The 22,380-nt window shown below is 38.2% G+C and overlaps 1 protein-coding gene across 1 annotated transcript in view; it reads left to right on the top strand.

Moving 5' to 3' along the window:
• The first annotated feature begins 4,202 nt into the window (after nucleotides 1-4,202).
• The window catches only part of LOC129727228 (60S ribosomal protein L9), a 69,245-nt gene continuing 51,067 nt past the window's right edge, over nucleotides 4,203-22,380 (top strand). The window contains exon 1 of the mRNA XM_055684815.1: nucleotides 4,203-4,206. The gene's annotated coding sequence lies outside the window, so the exon portion shown is untranslated. The remainder of the gene's footprint in view (nucleotides 4,207-22,380) is intronic.

Below are 22,380 nucleotides of genomic sequence, written 5' to 3'. Positions count from 1 at the left end.
GGAACATTAGTGACATGTGACAACGAGGTTAGCCGTGAGATAAAAAGGCGGATAGAAGCCGCAAACAAGGCCTTTTACGGATTACGTTACCAGCTAAGGTCCCGCAGTCTGTTAACACAACACATGCTGTCTAATCAAATTTTCGAGTCTATAGAAAATGCGTATCATATAAAATAAAAACTTGAGAGGGGGCGGCAAAATCAGTCTTCGCCTGCAGCTCAAATCAGCCTTCGTCCGCCCCTGTTTGGAGCATACGAATAGCTTAAATAGTTTCTTTTTGTAATCATACACGCCAACCTACCACGAAAATTTTTAGGAGCAGAATTACATTTTACTTTAGTAGGGTGGCATGCCAAAAAATCGACAATGAAGCAGAAATTATGTAAATTATGTAATTATGTACGATAAAATGTAATATAGGCAGACTCTCAGTAGGGAAGGAGCCCCAGACGACCGATTGGGAGAGAAAACCAAGCATTTCTTTGTCGTTTGCCATCCGCAATATTTTGGCAAGTGATAACATTAACTACTTAAAATAAATGATTTAGGAGCACTAAGAAGCGCCATTGGTGTTGTCACAATAGTGATATCCGGCGAATCTAATAATTTTCTGCTCATTGCGAATTTACATTAACATACAACGTGAGATGATTCTTGTATTCTTGTTATTTCTAGCAGTATATTTCTTTTAACTAAACTGCCGGTACCCGCATAACTGTCCCATACTGATTTTGGTCACTTTTGAGTTATCATCGGGAATCGACATAAATGTTATCATTTTTTCCGGAAAAATATTAAAACTGATACTTTTGTATGGAATGCAGTCCCACTGCATAGTGATACAAACTGCGAACATATAATCCTGCTCCAGATTAGTGTATATCGGATTATTTTAGGCAAATAAAAGTATGTCATTTAATTAACTAGACTAATGTAGTTTTTCTGTAGTACAATCTACGTTGCCGATGATACTGCCGGTTGCTGGTTGAATTTATATGTGATGGGACAAAATATACGAGTACTTTTAAAATGTACCCGCATATTTTGTCCCGTTTTGTCTTTTTATTTCAAGTTATATAACGTAAAACTAATTCCACCCAAGGTTTTTTGTACTAAACGTTAAACTTGTGGTGCAATGAAAGTTGAAACTGTTATGGTCATCGGTTCTGGATGTAATTGCCAAAAATAGCTGGAAATCCGAAAATTCCCGGATAACATTAAATCGCCGTTTTCTCGACATGTTGTTTTTCATTATGGGACAGTTATCCGGGTACCGGCAGTAAACTATCAAACGGTTTTCCCGAGTTGGGTAGTTGCATCCATCTGCCGGGTTAATTTGTGCTACACATTATTAAATGACTCAATCCCAATAACAAACAAATTTCAATTTACATAATTCAAACTTACTCAATAAACAAAATATGATCGCATTTAGTGAAAACTATTCTTTTTCAAGAATGTTGAGCACCACTCTTCATTCGCTATAAAAAAATGTAGAACTTTGCATTTCAAATTTTGCAAGGTAAAACAATTCAGCCGTGCTTCAAAAACGTGTTTGTGGCCCTGGGAAGGGTAGATTGTTATTCGTACTTAGCAGGACAAATGAAACAAAATACTTGGAACTAATGTATTTTGTAACAACTTTAATTCCTTTGTACACCCCTCTCCTAGGTTGAGGGGCTTGACGGTTTTGCAATTAGTAATATCTGGTTTAAATTCGTGAACTAAAATATTCTTTTCGGTTATGTATTATACAAGACTAGTTGAACGTTCCCGGCGATGCTCGGGATCGAAAGTTTCAAAATAAGGAATCATTTTTTATAATTCATTGCATTATTAGCACAACTCACTTCAAAAATATTTCACATCTTATACGTCCATCATCACTTTAAGTACTTTAACATTCTGAGAACGCACAGAACGGAAATACCCATATTGGATTGCATATTTTGATATTTTGGGGATGATTTACAGAAACTGGAAATCGCTATTTCGGATTTCAAAATGACGTATGGAGTTCGGAAGTTTCGGAAGTATTGAAATGGCTGGCCAAATACCACTTCAGATTATTTTCCTGAAACCAGAAGTCGTTATTTTGGAAAATGTTATGTGGGGTCATCCCAGTTCCGAATATACCACACTCGGGTGATAACCGGATATTCGTCAATCGTTTACAGTAAAACCTCTTTTTATGTAACTTTTAGAAGTAAGAAATCAAAGTAAGAATAATTTAGCGTGACCATACATGCTTAGTTCTCCTCTATAATCATATCTAAAGAGATAACATGTGAATTTTATATAACGAAAATGTTTGTTGATGTCCAAGGAACACGTCTGAGAAGAAGTTAACGTTTTAATTCACATAACTACGTAGACATTAAAAAAAATTAAACCAATGAAATACGGCCTTTCCTCCAGCCAAATGTCCCAAGATCTAGTTTTGGTAAAAGTAAAAAAGTATTTCGAATCCCGTAATGTGTTAATATTCACGAAACTGAGAAAACATCAGAAATGTAATTTTTTTCTGCTCGGCTCGCACGATGTTGAAGAAACAACGAACATTTTATTAAAACAAAAATTTAATTTACAGGCGAATTGAGCTCATACTCAAAAAGTCAAAAATTTGCATGTATTATATGTATAATATATATAAATTTAAAAAAGAATATTTTAATGTGTTTTTCTGTATGCAGAAAATCATCTTCAAAGATACGTCGTTTTTTAAGTAATATCTCAACTTTTAGCAATAAGATACCTATTATTTTTCCTCAAATGTCTTTCCCGAACATTAACAAATATTTCAATAAAGAACAATTACGTATCATAGCCTTGAATTTCGATTTAGAGGCAAATTGAGTTCAAATATTCATGATTTTGCTTGTTTAACGTAGTGTTGTGAATAATATCTCAATTTTCAGTAATCAAAAATCTGTTATTTTTACTCAAAAGTCTTTCCTGAACATAAACAAACATTTTAATGGAAAAAATCGTACATCATAGCTTTGAATTAAGATTTAAAGACAAATTGAGCCAAAATATTCATAATATTGCATGTTTCACTTAGTTTTGTGACTAATATCTTGATTTTCAGTTATCAGATAACTATTATTTCTTCTCGAATGTCATTCCTGAATATCAACGAACATTTTATTGAAAAAATCACGTGTCGTCGCTTTTAATCAGAATTTTAGAGACAAATTGTGCCTAAAAAATTATGTTTTTGCATTTTTCATGTGGTTTTGTGGAAAATATTTAAATTTCGAATAATCAGAAACCTATTATTTTTCCCTCAAACATCTTTCCTAAACACAACGAACATTTTATTATAGTAAAAATCACAGATCACTGCTTCGAGTTTTAATTTAGAGGCAAATTCAGCATAAAAGTCATGATTTTACATGTTTCACATAGTTTTGTGAATAATATCTCGAGTTTTAGTAATCAGAAACCTGTTATTTTTTCTCAAATGTCTTCCCTGAACATTAACCAAAATTTTATTAAAAAAGAATCATATGTCATCGCTTTAAACTTTGATTTAGAGGCAAATTTAACACAGAAAGTCATAATTTTGCATGTTTTACGCAGCTTCGTGAATAATATCTCAAGTTTTAGTAATTAGGTGCCTATTATTTTTTCTCAAATGTCTTTCTTAAACATCAACGAACATTTTAATGAAAAAAGAATCACATGTCATCGCTTTGAATTTTGATTTGGAGACGAATTAAGTATAAAAAGTCATAATTTTGCATGTTTTACGTAGTTTTGTGAATAATATCTCAAGTTTTAGTGATCAGATACTAATTATTTTTCCTCAAATGTCTTACATTAACAAACATTTTAGTGAAAAAAGAATCATATATCATCGCTTAGAATTTTGATTTAGAGGCAAATTTAACACAGAAAGTCATAATTTTGCATGTTTTACGTAGTTTTGTGAATAATATCTCAAGTTTTAGTAATTAGATACCTATTATTTTTTCTCGAATGTCTTTCCTGAGCATCAGCGAACATTTTCATGTTAAAAACCTACATGTCACCGCTAATTATTTTTGATTCAGAACGATTCAAAATGATGATGATTACTGTACACCTCAGAGACTGAGTGAATAATATCAATAAGATCAAACGTTACGGAATTCCATTTTTATATAGTAGATGTAACCAGTCTAATTAGGCGCGATGCTAGTTGCAAAACACCTCAAACGTTCTTTGAAAAGACTTTGATGGGCTTTTCGGTTGTAATCAAAATAAAGAAGCAATAAAACTTAACCTAATACTGCATACAGCATGACCATTGTAAAATAATTTTAAATGTCTATAAAGCTCAATAGAATCTTTCATTGTAACGGCCGTAATAAGACGAAGTTGAATGTTAATGATAATGATTGGGTGGAATGTTTGAGTCATTTAATACTTTGACCTTTCAGATTGATTGATCTCGTCTTTTACGGACTAAGCAGTTTTAATTGACTATTGTGACAACTAAGACATGCTTTCTACTGAGGTGCCGAGAGGGCTCAGTAAAGGAATATGGTATAGTAATCAAAAGATTGCGTTATCAACTTTCTCAAAGCCAACGCTCAACCATTAGTTAGATATATGGGCGGTCGTAATTCAGACTTATTTACATTAATTTTTGTTGTTCAAATAAAATTATTAATCCAGTTTCCTCTTTTAAAAAAAAATGCGAGAAAAATCAAGAATTAGGGCAAACGAAGAATCAAGCAATTACCCTGAGGAATACAATCATACAAAGGTCAATGAAAGAGTGATTAAAGGTAACAAACATAAAACGGGGTAAGTAAAGGGTTAAGGCACAGCAGGTATGTAAAAAAGCAAATTACTATTACTATTGTTATTACTATTTATCAAATGTTTCATCTCACAAGAGTTTCAATGAATAAAAATATTTAAATATATGTGCGGTTGGGAGGGGTTGCCTTGAGAGGCCCTGGACGCAGACCGGCATACGTGACAAATATTACATACATATACATATTACAAATGGAAGAAATTTATTAACATCAACCACAGTTACAACTATTCTTTTTTTCTTTTCATGCACCTTTCTGCAACTACTATCACTGTTACCTTCGGCTATCCACTATATTCAACCTTGTCCTTACTATACGGCATTCCAACGCAGAATTTATTTGACCTCTCGGGTTACTATGCTGCGATGCCAAATCTAATCTCTCCAATGGTACAGCATGGAAAGTGATTAAGCACTGGAGACTTGGCCCTGCGGCCCCCTTCTGTACCCGAAAATGAAAATGAAAATGAAACTTTAGTTCCTTTGTACACAGCGTGCTCGACTAGCTCTCCAGGCAACAGCAAACGCACGGAAGTCTTAACTTCACTGGCACAGCACTTTTCTGTGCTTTCAACGATATGTTTGTTGATGATATACAGATAACGAAAAACTAATGTACTTTCACGTACTTAGTTTGTCTTTATGCCTACAAACAATGTGCAGTGCAGTCATCCTCTTTTTCGAATTCCGCCATTTTATCACCTACGCCGGGCCGCCTGCTTGCTGCGTTAGTCCTCTCCGCAGGTATTTAAGGTGAAACGGTATTGAAGCCACAAACGACCTTAAGACAATCACACGGGTATTTTCATCATACAGGTTTTGTTCATCACCACTTCGCTATTCGGTTCAATCGAGTTGGCAAGTCACCTTATTTGGTGGCAAAGGAGGACAAGTTAAGCAAAAATACAAAGTCCCGTCATCGTACACAGTTTCCTAAGCTGCAAAAATGTGATTGACATTCTGTTGACCCAACAAAAATGATTTTTGTGCCGCGGTGCCTCCAGCGAAATTGTTTCACTGGTTAAAAAAGATGCTATTTTGTGGATAATCCTCCTAAAAGTGAGAAATGAATTTAATTTTTCTTATTTTCGCTTATCTACTTTGCTTGGAAAAGTTCTAGCAGATTTTATAAAAAACAACTTTTTCGAAGACACCATACTTCTATCGGCTTATTCGACTGGACTTTTGTGGAGCCTCCTTCAGAATGTCCCTTAACATCATTTTTTCAATGTAACTTAACTTCATTTTACAACGTTGTCTGCTATAACAAAAAACACACAGTACCAAAGAGTTTATTTGTATCTTTTACTTTTTTTAGATATTGAAGATTTTCTTAGAAATATTGCACTCATTTACTAACAGCTACAAATTCTACAAATATCTGTAGAAAAAAACTTTGTATTAAAGTGTAAGTAAAACATCGTTCAATCCAGACATAGGCATTTTTTCTCTCGCTGTGTCTTGCATTCAAGAACATGCGCTAAAATATCGTCTATTCAGCTTTTTAATGTATTATTTAAGGGATTTATATTTCGGCTTGCAGTCTAATAAATTGCGTTGATTTCTATCTGCTCATCACCAACGTTTCGGTCCTTCTATGGGACCATCATCAGGGCCTGAAATATATTTCACATTTTACGTACAAATCGATTTACATTAGGACAAAATTACACTATATGACATTGAAAAAATTACTCACTCGAAAACAGCAACCAACAAGTTAAAAACTTTGTGCAAAACATAAAAAGGTCGAGTAGTAAAGGGTTTAATGCGAAGGGGTTTAATCCGAAGTGCAGATTCAAATTTGGTTCATTTTGGTGAAAAACCCTATCGAGCGATACACTTCGCCTCCATCACACAAAATTTTTCCCACTCGAACTGTCGGACTCTGGCCCAAACACCAATACAGGAGAGGAAGAAATATTCTGTGGAGACAAGTCTATGAGCTTTGGTTAGTGTTGGAATCAAATGCTTCGTTATTGTCGCTCTGGTGCTGACGGGCTGCTGTTAGTCACAAAGGTTCGAATGCTTCAAACTCAACCAGTTTCCAACGAATTTCCCTCATACTCATAGCAATCGATTGGGAAATTAGCTAGGCGTAAATCAAAATGTGGATAAATTGTGATTTTGTGATGCTTACTATTGTACTATTGAAAAATGTAGAACCTTGATTTCGACTGTTCATAGCTTAAAACGAAACCAAATACCGTCCAAAACACCAATTTTTGGAATCAAGAAAATCACCTGACACTGAAACCAAGAGAATTATTACTGAAATTTACCGCTTTAGATTATCGAATAGATGAACCACATTAACATTAGACATGTAATTTACCGTAACTTGTGGTAGTGTCTCATACAGAACCAGTTTTTTTTTCGTTGTTTAAATTTACCTTTAAATGGAAGCAAAAGATGATGTCCTTGTGCTACTTTTTTCACCTGAAAAATAAATTAAGAAAAAGTACCTCCGATTCGACTGATGCGCAACCCGATTTCAAATTTTTACATTTTTAGTTCTAAGAATTCAAAAACACTAAAGCGGACTAAAAAATATTTAGAACTTGTTGGAGAACGTTTCATATATCAAAATATTTGCAAACTCAAATAACCACCCGCATAATAAGCAGATTAATTAATTTCGAAACTCGTAAATTTGCATCCGTGAAACTAGCATAAATAGTCGATCTACCGATCGATCAGATTAACATTCATCGCCGAAGGAACAGCACGTTGATTCCTTCTGGACGAAAAGCTAATCCAATAATCTCCTAAAACATTTGCCATGTCCACGCAGTCCTCTCACGTACTTACCGAAGAAGCTGGTAGATGGCGGAGCGTGAAAGGTGATCCAAAGAAGAACCCGGGCACAGACATAGAGATAGCTATACGCACTTTTTTTCTCGGACATGCATGTTTTTTAACACCATCTCAAGGGATGAATATATTTTCATCATCTGTTTTTTTTTTATTTTATTCATTCCCCTCCCGAATCCGTTCTGATGTAATACGGTTTAGTTCGGATCACAGCCGACCGACAGCGGGCACCCCCTGCTTGAAACGGTGGACAGTCAATTTTCCTGAGTCCTCTCCTACACGTGGGTATTTGGGTAGGAGATAAATAAGATTGAAAGCATTATCCTTCTTCCGGAGTGTTTTTTTTTTCTTTGCCTATACCGGACGGAGGCGAAGTTCGGTCCACTGCTTTTCATGAATCTTCAATTGGGGACGCTGGTGGTAAAAAAAGCTAACTCTACGTTAAGGATGGAACAATAAATACAACTAAAGGGATTGCGAAATTCCCTGGTTTGAGCCTAGCTGCTGGACTGGACTGAAGTGAAGTAAAAATAAAACGCTGGTGCCCTGTCATATTTTTCGTGTTTACAATCCTCTTTGGTCAGGTTTGGTTTCGGCTGGCTGTGGGGAAACCGTACGTACACTGGACAAGATAAATAGATGGAAAAAAGGTTGTGATGATAACGAAAAGTGAAAGTGTGGGCTGCCTACAGATGGAAAAAGGCTGCTCGATTTTGTTGTTGTTGCTTTTTAAATTCTTCCGGGACACGGGTGGTTTGTCGTGTCCTCTGCTCTGGGCGGTCGCGGTGAGGAGGAAAATCTCTCGAATGCTGCCTACGGCTTGCGTTTTTTTCTTTTCTTTTTTTTAGGCCAAGGGAAATTTCCAAAGAGATTTACCGATATATTCGTCGAAGGAAAAATGTTTACTTTTTGAAAAGAAACATTGCTTTTGTTTGGACTAAGAAAACAAGTGAAATAAATAACATCGTGGTAAATATTTATTCTCTGACAAAACATGTCAAAATTAGATCTTCTATGAAAATGACGATACAATTGTGACAAGGACCGGCGTCAATTTTTATGATCCAGCCTATCTACTCAAAACGCCGCCTGTATGACAACATGCATGTGGAGAATCTGTCTTTTTGATAAAAAATAATATTACCAGACAACAGCGGAAATGTCTTTCATAAGCAAGTCTCGACGTAGAATGTCACGATTCAATCATTTTGCATGAAGATTGTACTAACGCAATAATACCATGCCTAATCCTGAAACAAAATCTGAATCTCAAAACAAAAATGGAACAAAAAGTAACCGAACCGACGAGGGGCAATCCTGTTTTTCAAGCTTTCGATCCACCATCAGCAATGGATTCCGATATAACAACAAACGTTTTTGCCACCAGCAGACTTTTTTTGTATCATCCAATTTCTTAATCTACGTAATGATATGAATGTCACCCTCAATCGACCTCGACACATAAATATCCGTCACCCTCCGTTCCTTATGTCGTCGTCACAGCTGCGGTCGAGTGCAGACACGGACACGAGGGCTAATGCAAATGTCCCCCGGGAGACTGCACAGAAAAAAGAAAAATTCTGTTACATTTTAGCTGTGTTTTGATATTTTTTTTAGTTTGATTTTTCCCTGAAGATTTTCTTTGCAAGTTCTATTTTTCCGCAGCTTTTTTTCGGGTTACATAATTTGCCCGACAGACCCTTGCTTACATGGTGGTGGAGTAACCCTATTCGGATTTTCGAATTATTATTAAAGAGCTATTAGAAAAAAAAACAAAATTAAAAACTTATTGCGTTAATTCCTCGGTTTCCTTCAGCTGTCGGTAGTGGTGACTCCTGGGGTGGTCGGGGGTGAGTACACGCTCTTACAACAGTACCCAAAATCGGGGTGATTTTCCACTCAATGCTAAACTTGCAACCATGATGTATAGATACATTGGGTAACGGTATGTCGAAACGCATAGTCAGTAGAGTGGCCATTTTTGTAACATCATGCGATTTCGATGAGCGCCGGGCGAAAAAAGTTTCCTTTTTACTCCAAAAATAAGCCATAGAAATTTGAAGTTGATCCGAGTTCATTCAATGGACCCACAAAACGCTTATATTTAAAAAAATAGATTCTCATAAGAATTGCTTTTTTTCATCTCTTCATGAAGTTTTTTGCCTTAGTTTCTTAAAATAGTTGTATATTTTGTGTCGAATTACTCTTTAATCATAAAACCATATCATAAGGGACATTCACATGTTACGTAACGCTAAATTTTAGCAATTTTGAATACCTTCTATTCCTGAATAACACAATTTTGCATGGGGGCCTCGCACAATGGAACTCTTCATTGAATATCTTAATCTTCTGAGTACGTTACGTAATAAATGAATGACCTCTTGTATTTGTTAGAAGATTTGAAGCTGCCATTCAGTGATTATATCCCTAGTGAACTGTCACAATCGGATTGGTGAAGCAAAATTATTAAAGTTATTAAGAGATTTTTGTATGGATTTAATGTTAGTTTTAGTATTATTTTTTTTTTTTTCTATGAAACAGTTCAGCACTAGTTATCTAAATTCACCAGGACGGTGATTTTTTTCAAATATAGTCGGTATATCTCATGTTAATCGAATTGCAATTCTTATGAGTTACGATTGAACAGCAAAGTTCTTAGGCGCGCTTAAAATTTATTAAATCTCCGGCAAAAATATCGCCTAAGAAGTTCATAATACGCTAGTGGATTGGAATATTTCAGAAAAGTTTCGAAAACTAACCAATATTACTTGTCCTCTTCATATCTATGAACTTTTATGCAAAATATATTACATGGCAAAGCATCGGACCTTAAACACCTTTCTTCAACTATTTTACAAGAGCATCAAGCGAAATGATTCACAGCTTCAAAAGTTCGCTCGAAATGGTACGACGAAGATTGCAATCAAATCAAGCAATTTTATACAATCAAGTTCGCGGCGATTATGAAGTGCTCTTGGAGTTAGCATTCACATTTCTTGGTTGTAAAGTGACCCTTTTTCACTTATCACACGTTATATGGTTAAAAATAACATTTATTGCCTGAGAAAATATTTGCTCTGATCATTGACCATAAATCGCATTCGAGACATGTTCCTTTTTATAGTCAAACTTAACATTCAGGTGTTTTTTAGAATCACTTGTGGTATTTAAGCTTGAATTTAAACAAAAAATGATCAGGCGAATAAAAGCGAATGGTCCTTAAGGTGAAACGGTATTGAAGCCACTAACAGCCAATTTCGAGCCACCACTTCGTACTTTTAGAAGCACAGGACTCGGAAATAAATAATGCATTCCCTGTGAAAACGCTATTTTATGTTTGCTTCACCACAGCAAACATAAAACAGCGTTTTCACAGATGACGCATTACCTGTTACCGAGTCTTGTGCCTTTGAAAATTCAAAGTGGTGGCTCGAAGTCGGCCATTTTTGGCTTCAATACCGTTTGGCCTTAAAAAGCTGCTGTCGAATGTCGCAAGCAATAAAATGCTGAACTGTTACTAGTATGTAATTAATCCCATCTCGTTTTATACAATGCTTTCTTTTCGAGTTTTGAACCTCATGTTGATTTTTTCGACCGTGACCCAGCCGAGTAGAAAAATAATGAGGAATAGCAAACTTCTTTCAAAAATTATTCGCTTTCAACGACGCCACAAAACATGGTGTTAAATTCATGAACAATTTTAACCGTGTTCCAACACATAATGAAGACGAACTTCAGTTTATATTGCATGTTGTTGGTTCATACCGTAAAAATACCCACCTCATTCTAAATTCGAACTTTTTAACAAACACCAAAAGTTTTAGATTATTTTAAACTTAAATTAGGACAATAATATGATGGTTTCATAAAAATACAAGTGTGTTTGGATACGTTTATCAAGAGATATATGTTAAAAAAAAGAATAAAACTCCGTACAATTTTCATGTAAATCGATTTCTTAAATATAAGCGCTTTGTGGGTCCATTAAATAAACTCCGATCAACTTCAAATTTTCGTGGCTTATTGTAGAGGTCAAAAGGAAGCTTTTTCAGCCCGGCGCTCATTAAGATAGATAGTTTCAAAAACGGCCATATAAAATATGGCCACTCTAATAGTCAGCCATGTTGAAAAATCAGTTGACATGGCATCGAATTGTTTATAAACAATAATTAATAACTCAGCTGCAGTGGATGAAGTAAAACTGGCTGTTCTGCTAGCGCTTACCAGAACAAATCACGGGGGCGATCAACCGGCCCATTTCAGTTTAAATAAGGATACCGTACCGAAAAAAGTGATTCAGATATTTACGACGTTTCAAAAGCATATTTTCGCTCTGCCCGTGTTTACGAAAACTTACTAAATAATGTACACGTAGTGACAAATCAGCACTTGCAGCATTCAATTCAGATTTCTGGAGCCTCATTTTTCCTCCAACATCTTCAGTGCTGTTCCAAACATTCTATCTAATTCCCGATACATTTCAGTCCAAGGTTGGGCGGCTGTTTTGCTTCTGGTTCAACCAGATTCAAGGTATAATATAGACGGCTGTTCTGGTGGTAGATTCTGTAGATTGCAATTTCATTCATCGTTATCAGATTTGAAGTCCTACTTGTTTAGTTACGCGCGTATTTTATCTTCAGTGTAAAAGTTCGGACGCAGTGGCACATTCGGAACAGGACTCTTGAAGCTGGGCTCTTAACAAGCAACACAACTTCCATAACCAGTGAAATCAAATAAACTATTGTCATTCGAAAATTTGCTGGCTGTCACTTAGCGACGTTTCGTCTCCATCCCTCCAGTGCAAAAAAAAAGCTACTTCACCGCGCGCCTACTTTTATGATCAAACTGTTACACCATGTATCTACCAGAGCTGCGAATATTCCCTGTCAGCAACAGAATATCAGTTGAAATTGAAGGCTGTGAATATCGATGTCAGCACGAACGAGCTTTGTGGTCCCCGTGGCTCTGTGGTTAGTGATGTCGATCGGCTAGCTCTCCCACACGGTTGTGATATCGGGTTTTCGATTCCCGATCGAGTCGAGGATCTTTTCGAGCTGGAAATTTTCTCGACCAGCACTGGGGCACGGTGTATCGTTGTACTTATCCTACACATGCAAAATGTGCCGGAAACAATATCGATAACGAATTCTCTCGACTAATAATCTAGTTGGTCGAGACCGCTATTAGCCCCCAGGCTAAGCGTGCTATATTGTTGTACGAACGAGCTGGAAATGAAATTACTTTCAGGTTTAATCGGTTGACAATGTTAATACCGACTACTGCGATTTCGCACGCGCTGTGTTGTTTTAGCGATATTCATGTGTTTGAGAATGTAGATGCTCATTTACTTCATCGGCTTTATGCATTGGATTGGCTCAGATCAAATATATCCAGCATGTTTTTAGACAATACAGTAAGTTTCCGTTTTTGGCAACAAAAATTTTAAATTTCAGTTGTCAAAACTGGAACCGTGCCAAAAATGGAAACCTTTTTTGCCATTAATATAATCAATTTAAGACTTCAAAATTATTATGATTTTTTTTTTATTATACGAATCAATAGGTTTTTAACAAAATCCGTCGTATATAGCGTTCAGTAATGACAAATTTCAAATCGCAGCACTTGTACAACAGCGTCTGTGACGTCAAACTTTCTGTTCCATTTGAAAGCAAGTGGGTAGAAACGACGGCTGGTTTTAGATTGCCAGACCTGTTATCTACGACAGTGCGTTGTTCACAGTTGGAGTCAAATACACTAAAGTCGCTTTTAACGTGGGGGATACGTACCGCGTAAAAGGAATCCGTGTAAAAAAACCCGAGTCAATTTCGAAATGGGAGTAAAGATTTTCTGGAGTCCTTGTAAGAAAATAATACCGCGTAAATTCCGGAATCCACGTGAAAAAACGCGTAAAAAGTGACCTTAGTGTACACGTTAAATTTGAATTACCCATTATTAAGAGAAATTTCACCCATTTTTGAAAGAGTTGCCCGACTTTTTACTGAGTAAATTTTTTACCCATTTGATGAGTAACAGCTGCCAATAAGCCTTTTGATGAATTTTCAATTGAATTTCAAAATTTGAATTTAGCGCTTTGTGATATACAGGGGGTAGTCAAAATAAGTAGGATAGGCAAATTTTTGATGAAATTTTAAATGCTGTAGCTTTGCCAAACTTTATTCGATTTTAATAATTCGAACACCATTGAACTGGAAAACTTTTAAAGTTTCATTGAGGCGTCGTACACAAATTACGTAACGCTAAAATTCTAGATTTCAGTCCCCCAACCCCCCTCTATAACTATATAACGTTCGACATGATCCCCCCCCTCCTAAAATTACCTATACGGTTGAATTTTGGGCAAACATTTCAGGTATGTAACTGTCTTAACTATCTCCCCTCCCCTCTATGTAATAATGTAACGTGTATGTAACCTATGTAACGATGACTCAATCCCCCTCCTCCTCCCCTTCATGCGTTACGTAATTTGTGTACAATGCCTTACTGTCTACAAATATGGCCGAGGTCACCCGATGTAGGAAATATTCCTGAGTTCCGGTAGGCATGTCAAACCTGTTGATTTTTGAATGGATTTGGTGATGGATTACCTGATAAATAGTTATTTGCATCATTGGCATAGATGAAAAAACCATTTCAGAAGCGAATGGTTCATCAAGATCTGGAATCGGCCAAGAACTCATTGAGAAATGGCTTTTTTTCATCCGGAAGTCCTCAGAGGAACCTGTAGTAGAGGAAATTTACATTTTTGCATCAAATAAAGTATGTGACACCTCTACCTTCAGGAATTTTCATCAGGAATCATCCAAAAGACATATTTTGAAACTTTAGAAGTTTTCCAGTTCAATGGTGTTCGAAATATTAAAATCGAATAACGTTTGGCAATGCTACAGCATTTGAAATTTCATCGAAATCTTACCTATCCTACTTATTTTGACTATCTTCTATATAATTCTGCAACTGCATTCAATCACGCTGAACAAATCCACAAGTAAACGGGCAACCAACTCAATCGACCCTTTTTTTTTATTTGTCTGAAACTTTGCATAGATGTTTTTATAGACGAAAGATGCCGTTTTGTGCCTATTTGTTTAATTTTTTGGAACACGACTCGTTTTTGAGAAGCTATTGAAAACTGCCGTTTTGGAAAGATATTGATAATTACAAATATTCTTAGGTGTCAAAAAAAAAATTTTTAGAGTGTATATTTTATTCGGAAAGACAAAATTGTTTTCTACAACTTTGCCGAAGACGTCATACAGATCAAACAAACCGTTTTGGCTCTAAAAATATTTGTACTATGAAATGTTGCCAAAAACGGAACCCTTTTGTTGCTAAAATCGGAATGTGCCAAAAACGGAACATGCCAAAAACGGAAACCTACTGTATCATTTTTTTCACTGACATGACCTTCAATGAGAATTGACACGGGTGGCACTCAATATCAGTCTCAATCTGAGAGAATGAAGTTGCTGTTGTGTGATATTCTTTTTGTAGTTTCGAAATTTCGCAGCTCTGAATCATGCTTGCAACCACGCAGATTACTAGCGAACCTATACATTAGAGAAATGACAAGACACTCACCGTTAAGGCAACTGTCAACATCAAAACGGATAACGGCAATGCCAAATTATACAGATCGCCCGTTTTGATGTTGACAGCTGCCTTAACGGTGAGTGTCTCGGCGTCTCTCTGGTGTATAGGCTGACTACAGATTACAGAGCTCAAGCTTGAACCTTTTGTTGTCTTTAGGTTTTGCCTTCCGTTACGGTCCAATACTATATAAGCAAACAATTCCTCTAGGTTGCTTTCAGGACATTAGATTGCTACTAATTTTACCGTGATTCTCGCTAACTTTCGAAAGAATTTTAGGATCACAAATCTCTACTATATTATTTTAGGTTTCAGAACATCACTTACCGTAGGTTAGAGAAAACATTTCGCGACGCACTTGTTCGGGTAAAGCCAAAATGTAAACAAATAAACTTATTCTGGCAACAAATGCTTGCTGTGATTCAATGCACTCCTAACGTAATTTATTGAAATTTTATAATCACGATCACCATGCTAAATTGGTTACGCTAGAAAGAGAAAAAACATGCAGAAGTTGTGCACTGAGAGGAAAAAAAATTGTACCAACCATCCGTTTCAACCCTTTTCTGTCGCATTAATTCGATAACTGATGATTCGACCGCATGCAACAAACGATAATGGCCCTATTCGTATTCTGAAGCACTTCAGACCGAGCCAAGAATTTATGGTATTGCCTCCAATCGCACCTCTCTTAATGCATCACGTACGGGACACGCACTTTATTATAACGCGCACACAATGCCTAGAAATTCGCATATCAGTTACGCTAATTCAATGGGTAATCTTATTTTCACTTTTTAAGTGCTGGAAAACAAAACCATAATGATAATAACAAATTATGCAGAATGAAGCTTTTTTTAAACAGCACTCAAACCCGCTAGCTGGAATGGTTTAGAGGCAAGCCATCGATAAACTTCCCGAAAGTTAGCATAGCCAGTAGAAGCGTTAGCATGAAATACCATAACTTAGATCTGCTTAACCAATTTAATGAAGTTGTTATATGCGTGCTGCGCAGTGAACGCAAATCTCAATATTTACGATTCGGTTTTTGGCTCAAAAACACCAGTGAAAAACAACATCCTAGCAGGCACTGCTGGAACTAAGTAGAAATTATTGATTTTCTATTTAAACAAAGCAAACAGTCAGTATAGTCAGTGACTGTAGTGTTCGGCTTTTCGGTATTTTTTTTTTCTCCCCGGCAACCAAATCTCCATTTTTCCATCGTAATAGGAATGCTAATGCCAGGCCGGGGCCAAAACTACGACGCCGCACGCTTCTCAGTGTGTCGGAAAGTTTCGCCTGAGAAAGGGGATTTGGAATTCAATTTCCATGCTAATGAGATCTTCTCGGATGCGCTGCGTGGACTCGGACATCAGCATTATCATCATCGCTGTACAGAAATTTTCCATGGCCAACTTACTGCTGTGCAGGAAAAGGTACCGAGTGCGGTTAGTATGGCCGGAGTGAACGTTTGCTTGTGCGAGAGATTATCGCAGTAATTTCTTTAGGAACTATCATTATCATTTTCCTACACGAGCTGGATTACATTCTAAATGCTTGCGAGATATTGAGAATGGCGCTGGCAGTACTGTAACATAGATATTGTATCTGAGCAGACATCTATTAAAATCTAATTTTTAAAGACACTTACTTTGAAACTTAACGATTCAAGAATAAAAAGTTTTATGAAACTGCATTTTCGTCATTGCTGGTAAAACATTCAGATATTTCGAATTTGGTTCCAGAAACATTCTCCACTCCATTCTGAACACCTAGTGGGGGTATTGAACCGTACAAATATTTTGTGATATTCAGTATTTAGTTTTCTCTCATCAAAAAATAGTTTGGCTAATACACGAATTGTATTGGAAGTGGAGCTAACTTACATTTTGTATCGATACAACTCTGAACCGATAGCAATCGTCTACGGTAGCCGTGCAAGCCACGCCTCAATCACGGCCACAGCCGGGGAACCCCGCCTGTAAACTTCTCAGTCCTCTTTGCATACGAACAGGAAAATAATAAAAAACTCAAACCCGTTGACTCGTTGCATATGATTCCAGCTGACACGCGAGAATGTATTCGATCGCAGCAAAGCTGTTTGTTTTTTTTTTTTTTTTTTTTTTTTGTTCGCCGGACGTCTCGTTCAGAACTGGTTTCTTGCCCATTTCTTGCTCTGTTCCCATAGCGTCTCCACTTTTTTTTTCACTTCTGCTCGGTCACAGACGGAATCGAAACGTTCCCGACCAGCGAATGCATAAAAGCATAATTATACAAATTTATTCCAAACATTTCATAAGAAATTATTTGTCGCGGACATATTTTAATTTCATGCCAAAGCCACAACCATAATACGAGAGCGAGCGGATGCGTGTCTACCGCATGAATGAATGTAAGATGGAGTGAGGAGGAGATGAAAAAGCTGACATCGCTGACGACGCTGATGATGATGAACGGAAGAATAAGCGGCTAGCCGCGGTTCCTTTTGTGGTTCCCTTAGCGCGGAATGCACTCCTGGAAGCACGACCGAACGGACGGACGGATGGACGGGAAATCTGGCAAACGATTGCATTAAAACAGCGAGATGGTAAATTGAGAGCAAGTCGCAGATATAATAAACCTGTCGAATCGATAATTAACGCAACAATAGGTCCCGTTCGGGCGTGACAAGCAGTTTGATGTTTGTCCCCCGATGAATCTGGCCTGAATTTAACCCGAAACCACAGATTGGCTTTTTGTCGCTAACAGTGAAGCAAACCTCACTTATTGCGTGTAGGGCATTCAATTTACGGATAATTAGCGATTATCATGTGAATTCGCCAAAGTTAAAATCCTACGTTCTTGTCTATTCGTTCTTGATTATAGATTTCGATATTATTTCAGATCTTTTGTCTCCCGGTTGTTGGATGCCCAGAGAACGCAAAGAATCGTGCGCGAATCCAGATCAGCATTCAATTCAAACAAGTATTCAGACAAATTTGAATTATACAGATTTTCTGTATTAAATTTTCTACGGATACATAGCAACAATTACTATCAACAAATTCACCATGAAAATGCATAAGCTAAAAATGAATCGTCTGGAGATAATAAATGAATATTCGCGAGATTGATTTTGGAAATGAACGAACGAATGAACGAATTGAGCATGAGCATGAGTACACATCGTAGTTACACCTTCGTAATCGACCTGAGCTAGAAGTAAACCAACGAATGAACGAATTGAAAATAAAAAGTCATTTAGAACCAGACCTGCGATTTCCGAGTAACAAGTTGAATATGAAGAAAAACCAAATAAAATCACATTTGATTTTTGTTCTATTAACAGCAAGTAACTTTCGCAGTTAGCATGGAGATTCGACACATGATAAATGTCTTGTCTATCTTGCTTTGATTACAGGGCTTTCATTATTTGCACTGCGGTCCCATTCTTGGTGATATTTAAAATACCAACAAGCGGTTTTTTCTGTGATATTAATTTTAGTTGTTTTCAGACCTCATTTGCTTTGGTTTATAGCCCGGTTAATCAAGCTTTAGTTCTGCTAACGGTAAATCAGTTGACATGAAAATTAATTAAATTTATTTCAATGTTTGCCTTATTTGCATAACTAGACTTGTCACAACGTCTAAACATGACTAAGGAAGATTTTGGGCATGCAAGACATCTTTTTTCACTCTACCAGAAAAATATGGCGGAGTTTTAGTGATAAAAATAAATCAAACATTTTAATAAAAAAATAAATAGATTTATATTTTTTCTGCAGTAAACGTAAGCAAAAACTTGCCGAAGAAAACCACTTTCGGAGTCGCCGGATACTCTATATAAAGTATATTGTTCAAAATGAGATGGACAATGTGTACCATGGGCACATCCCGTATCTGCAGGTATAAAATAAACAACCCCGGTGGGACCTCTGGACGTATGCTGATAGGGAAAAGGGGCTTCTTTGGGGAGCTAATTCTAGCGTCTGACCTTCATGTTGGGAGCGGCTCGAAACAGCGTCTGTTCTCCATATTAGGAGCGAATGAACTACCGTGCTGTTAACTCTGTATGCCTGAAGGGCACTGGGTACTGAAATGCCACTGCGACATTCTTGCTGATTGTCTTTTGTGGCGGGCCCCGATTGCTGTGCACAGGTTACGGATTGCTCGTACTCATTGATGGAGTAGAACTGTTCTGTTGTAAACCTGTACCCCAATTAGGTACAACATAGTTGATGAAACTAATGACCTGCTTGGGATTGGAGCTCCATACTTGGTATGGAGTTAAAAGGTAACTTCCTAAGAAGTTGTACCTAGAGGAAGCAAGAGCTTCGCAAGAACAAAGCAAATGCTCTGAACTCTCTGGTTCAGATTTGCAGAATCGGCAGGTGTCGTTCAACACTACGCCGATTTTCTTTAAATGATGAAAAGCGGGACAGTGTCCGGTGAGGAGTCCCGTGATTATCCGTAGGTCACTACGATTTAGAATAAGTAGCTTTCTGGCGGTTCCAGGGTTGGGATAGATAAACTGTTTAGCTTGTCTACAGCCCTGTGCCTGCTGCCATTGGGATACTATTTCTAGCCCTTCCCAAGTTAGTAGTTCGCTTTTGATAGCGAAAATGGACGTACCCAGAAACGGCTCGGGGCCAATAAACCGCTGAGCTGATCCCTGTCTTGCTAGGTAGTCAGCGTGTTCATTACCCTCGACTCCGCAGTGTCCGGGCACCCAAAACAGATAAACTGAATTCTGTCGGGAAAGTTCCCGTAGAGTTTCAATGCATTCCCAAACAAGTTTGGAAGCGCATTTGACGGACTTAAGTGCTAGTAGTGCTGCTTGACTGTCCGAGAATATACCGATTTTCGCATGTCTGTAGTTGCGTTGCAGGCATATTTTTGCGCAGATATATATGGCATATACCTCTGCTTGAAAAACGGTGGGCCATTTTCCCAGGGAAAACGTTTCCCTGATACCGGGTCCGTACATACCAGATCCCGTAAGGGATCCCATTTCGAGCCGTCCGTATAAAAACTGACGATGCCAGGTGGAAGATTAGGCCCTCCATTGTTCCACATAGAGCAGTTTGTTTCAATCACTCTATATGGAATATCCATGTTGGTCCTAACGTCCATCCAGTCGGAGACTGTGGTTAATAGCGGAGTTAGTTTGAACTCCCTAAGTATGCGAAGGTGGCCGATTTGGTCCCCTTCAAGTATAGTTTTCCTCCTTTGCAACCTTAGAGCGCCAAGCTCTGCTTCCTTTTTCACATGAAGATGTAGAGGTAGTAGGCAAAGCATAGCTTCCATGGCTGCAGTTGGAGTTGTTCGCATAGCGCTGGTAACCGAAAGACATGCAAGTCTTTGAACTCTTTGAGTTTGGTTTGCGCAGTCACTTCGTTCACCTTAGGCCACCACACTAGGGCAGCATAGGTGATTCTTGGTCGGGCAATGGTCTTGGAAGACCAGAGTGCCAGGTCTGGTTTCAGTCCCCAGGTCTTACCGAACAGAGTTCTGCAGGCCCAGATCGCTGAGATCGCTTTCTTAGCGGCATGATCCAGTTGTGCAGACCAGTTCAGTTTCTTGTCCAGAATAATTCCGAGATATTTGACTTCATTGCTGAAGCCCAGTCTAACTCCATTCAGTATTGGAGGAGTGATGGAGATCGTCCTTCGTCTGCCGAATGGAATTAGGACTGTTTTTAAGGGGTTTATGTTCAGACCCTCCTGTAAACACCATGAAATGGTGGTATTCAGAGCCGTTTGCATTCGGCTCGACAGAGTTGCGTCATCTTTACCTCTGACGATGAGGACGATGTCATCGGCGTATCCAATGACCTCGTAACCAAGCTGTGAAAGCTTGTTGAGAAGTGCGTCGACAACTAGTGACCATAAAAAGGGCGAGAGAACTCCTCCTTGCGGGCATCCCTTGATCACAGACATTGTTACAGACGAATCTCCCAAGGTTGCTGTGATCACTCTGCTAGAGAGCATTGCGTGTATCCAGCTCCTTGAAGCTGCTGTTAGTGCACGTACCGTGCTGTTAGTGCACGCAAGACTCTAAACACCAAAGCCAACGGTCTTGGTGGTATTTGGGACTTATCACAACGGTACCACGTTGGTCATCCTGCGAGACAGTAGAGTTTGATTGTAAGCCTGCACCAGGAAAAACAAACGAAGAACAAAATAATTCGAACCGGAATAGTCGGTAGAGACCCAGGCGACGAAAACGGACTAACGATTGAAAACTCGGAACATGGAACTACCGATCTCTCGATTAATTGAAAAGCCGCTAGTTCGACATCGTAGCGCTGCAGGATATGTGTTGGAAAGATTGTATGGTACGTACGTTCCAAGATGGTCATACCATCTACCAAAGCTACGGCAATACACATGAGCTTGGTACAGCTTTTATTGTGATAGGCGAGATGCAGAAGCCGGAGATTGGGTGGCGGCCGATCACTTCCCGAATGTGCCAGTTGAGGATAAATGTCAGCATCATCTCCTCGGAAGCACCGATGATGATAAAGATGAATTCTAAGTGCAGCTAGAGCGCGAATACGACCGCTGCCCAACACATGATATCAAGATCATCATCGGGGATTACAACGCTCAGGCCGACCAGGAGGAGGAGTTTAAACCGGTAATTGGAAAGTTCAGCGTGCACCAGCTGAATAACGAAAACAGTCAGCTCATCGACTTCGCCCCCTCCAATAATATGGCCGTACGTAGTATCTTCTTCCAGCACAACCTCCTACATCGTTACACCTGGAGGTCACCAAATCAGACCGAATCGCAAATCGACTACGCGCTCGAAGCATCGCTGCCGGAAAAGGGCGAGTTGGTTGAAAACCCTCTCGAGGACGTAAAAACAGCCATCAACCGCGTAGCGGAGAACATCCTGGGGAATGTAGAACTAAACCGACGGAATGAGTGCTTCGACGATGAGTGTCGGAAGGTGTTGGATGAGAAGAATGCTGCGCGGATACTAATGTTGCGTTGAGCTACCCGTCATAACGTGGAGCGATATAGACAGAAGAGAAGCGCCATCAAAAAGAGGAGGAGTTCGAGATACTAGAACAGCTGAATCACTCTCATGAGACGCGAAAGTTTTACCAGAAAGTGAGCGCATCCCGCATAGGCTTTGTGCCGCGAGCCGCATTGTGC

The sequence above is a fragment of the Wyeomyia smithii genome, chromosome 3, assembly GCF_029784165.1.
Source record: "Wyeomyia smithii strain HCP4-BCI-WySm-NY-G18 chromosome 3, ASM2978416v1, whole genome shotgun sequence".
In the NCBI taxonomy this organism is placed as follows: Eukaryota; Metazoa; Arthropoda; class Insecta; order Diptera; family Culicidae; genus Wyeomyia; species Wyeomyia smithii.
Note: the sequence above shows the minus strand (reverse complement) of the source record. Positions and strands in the feature narration are given on the sequence as shown.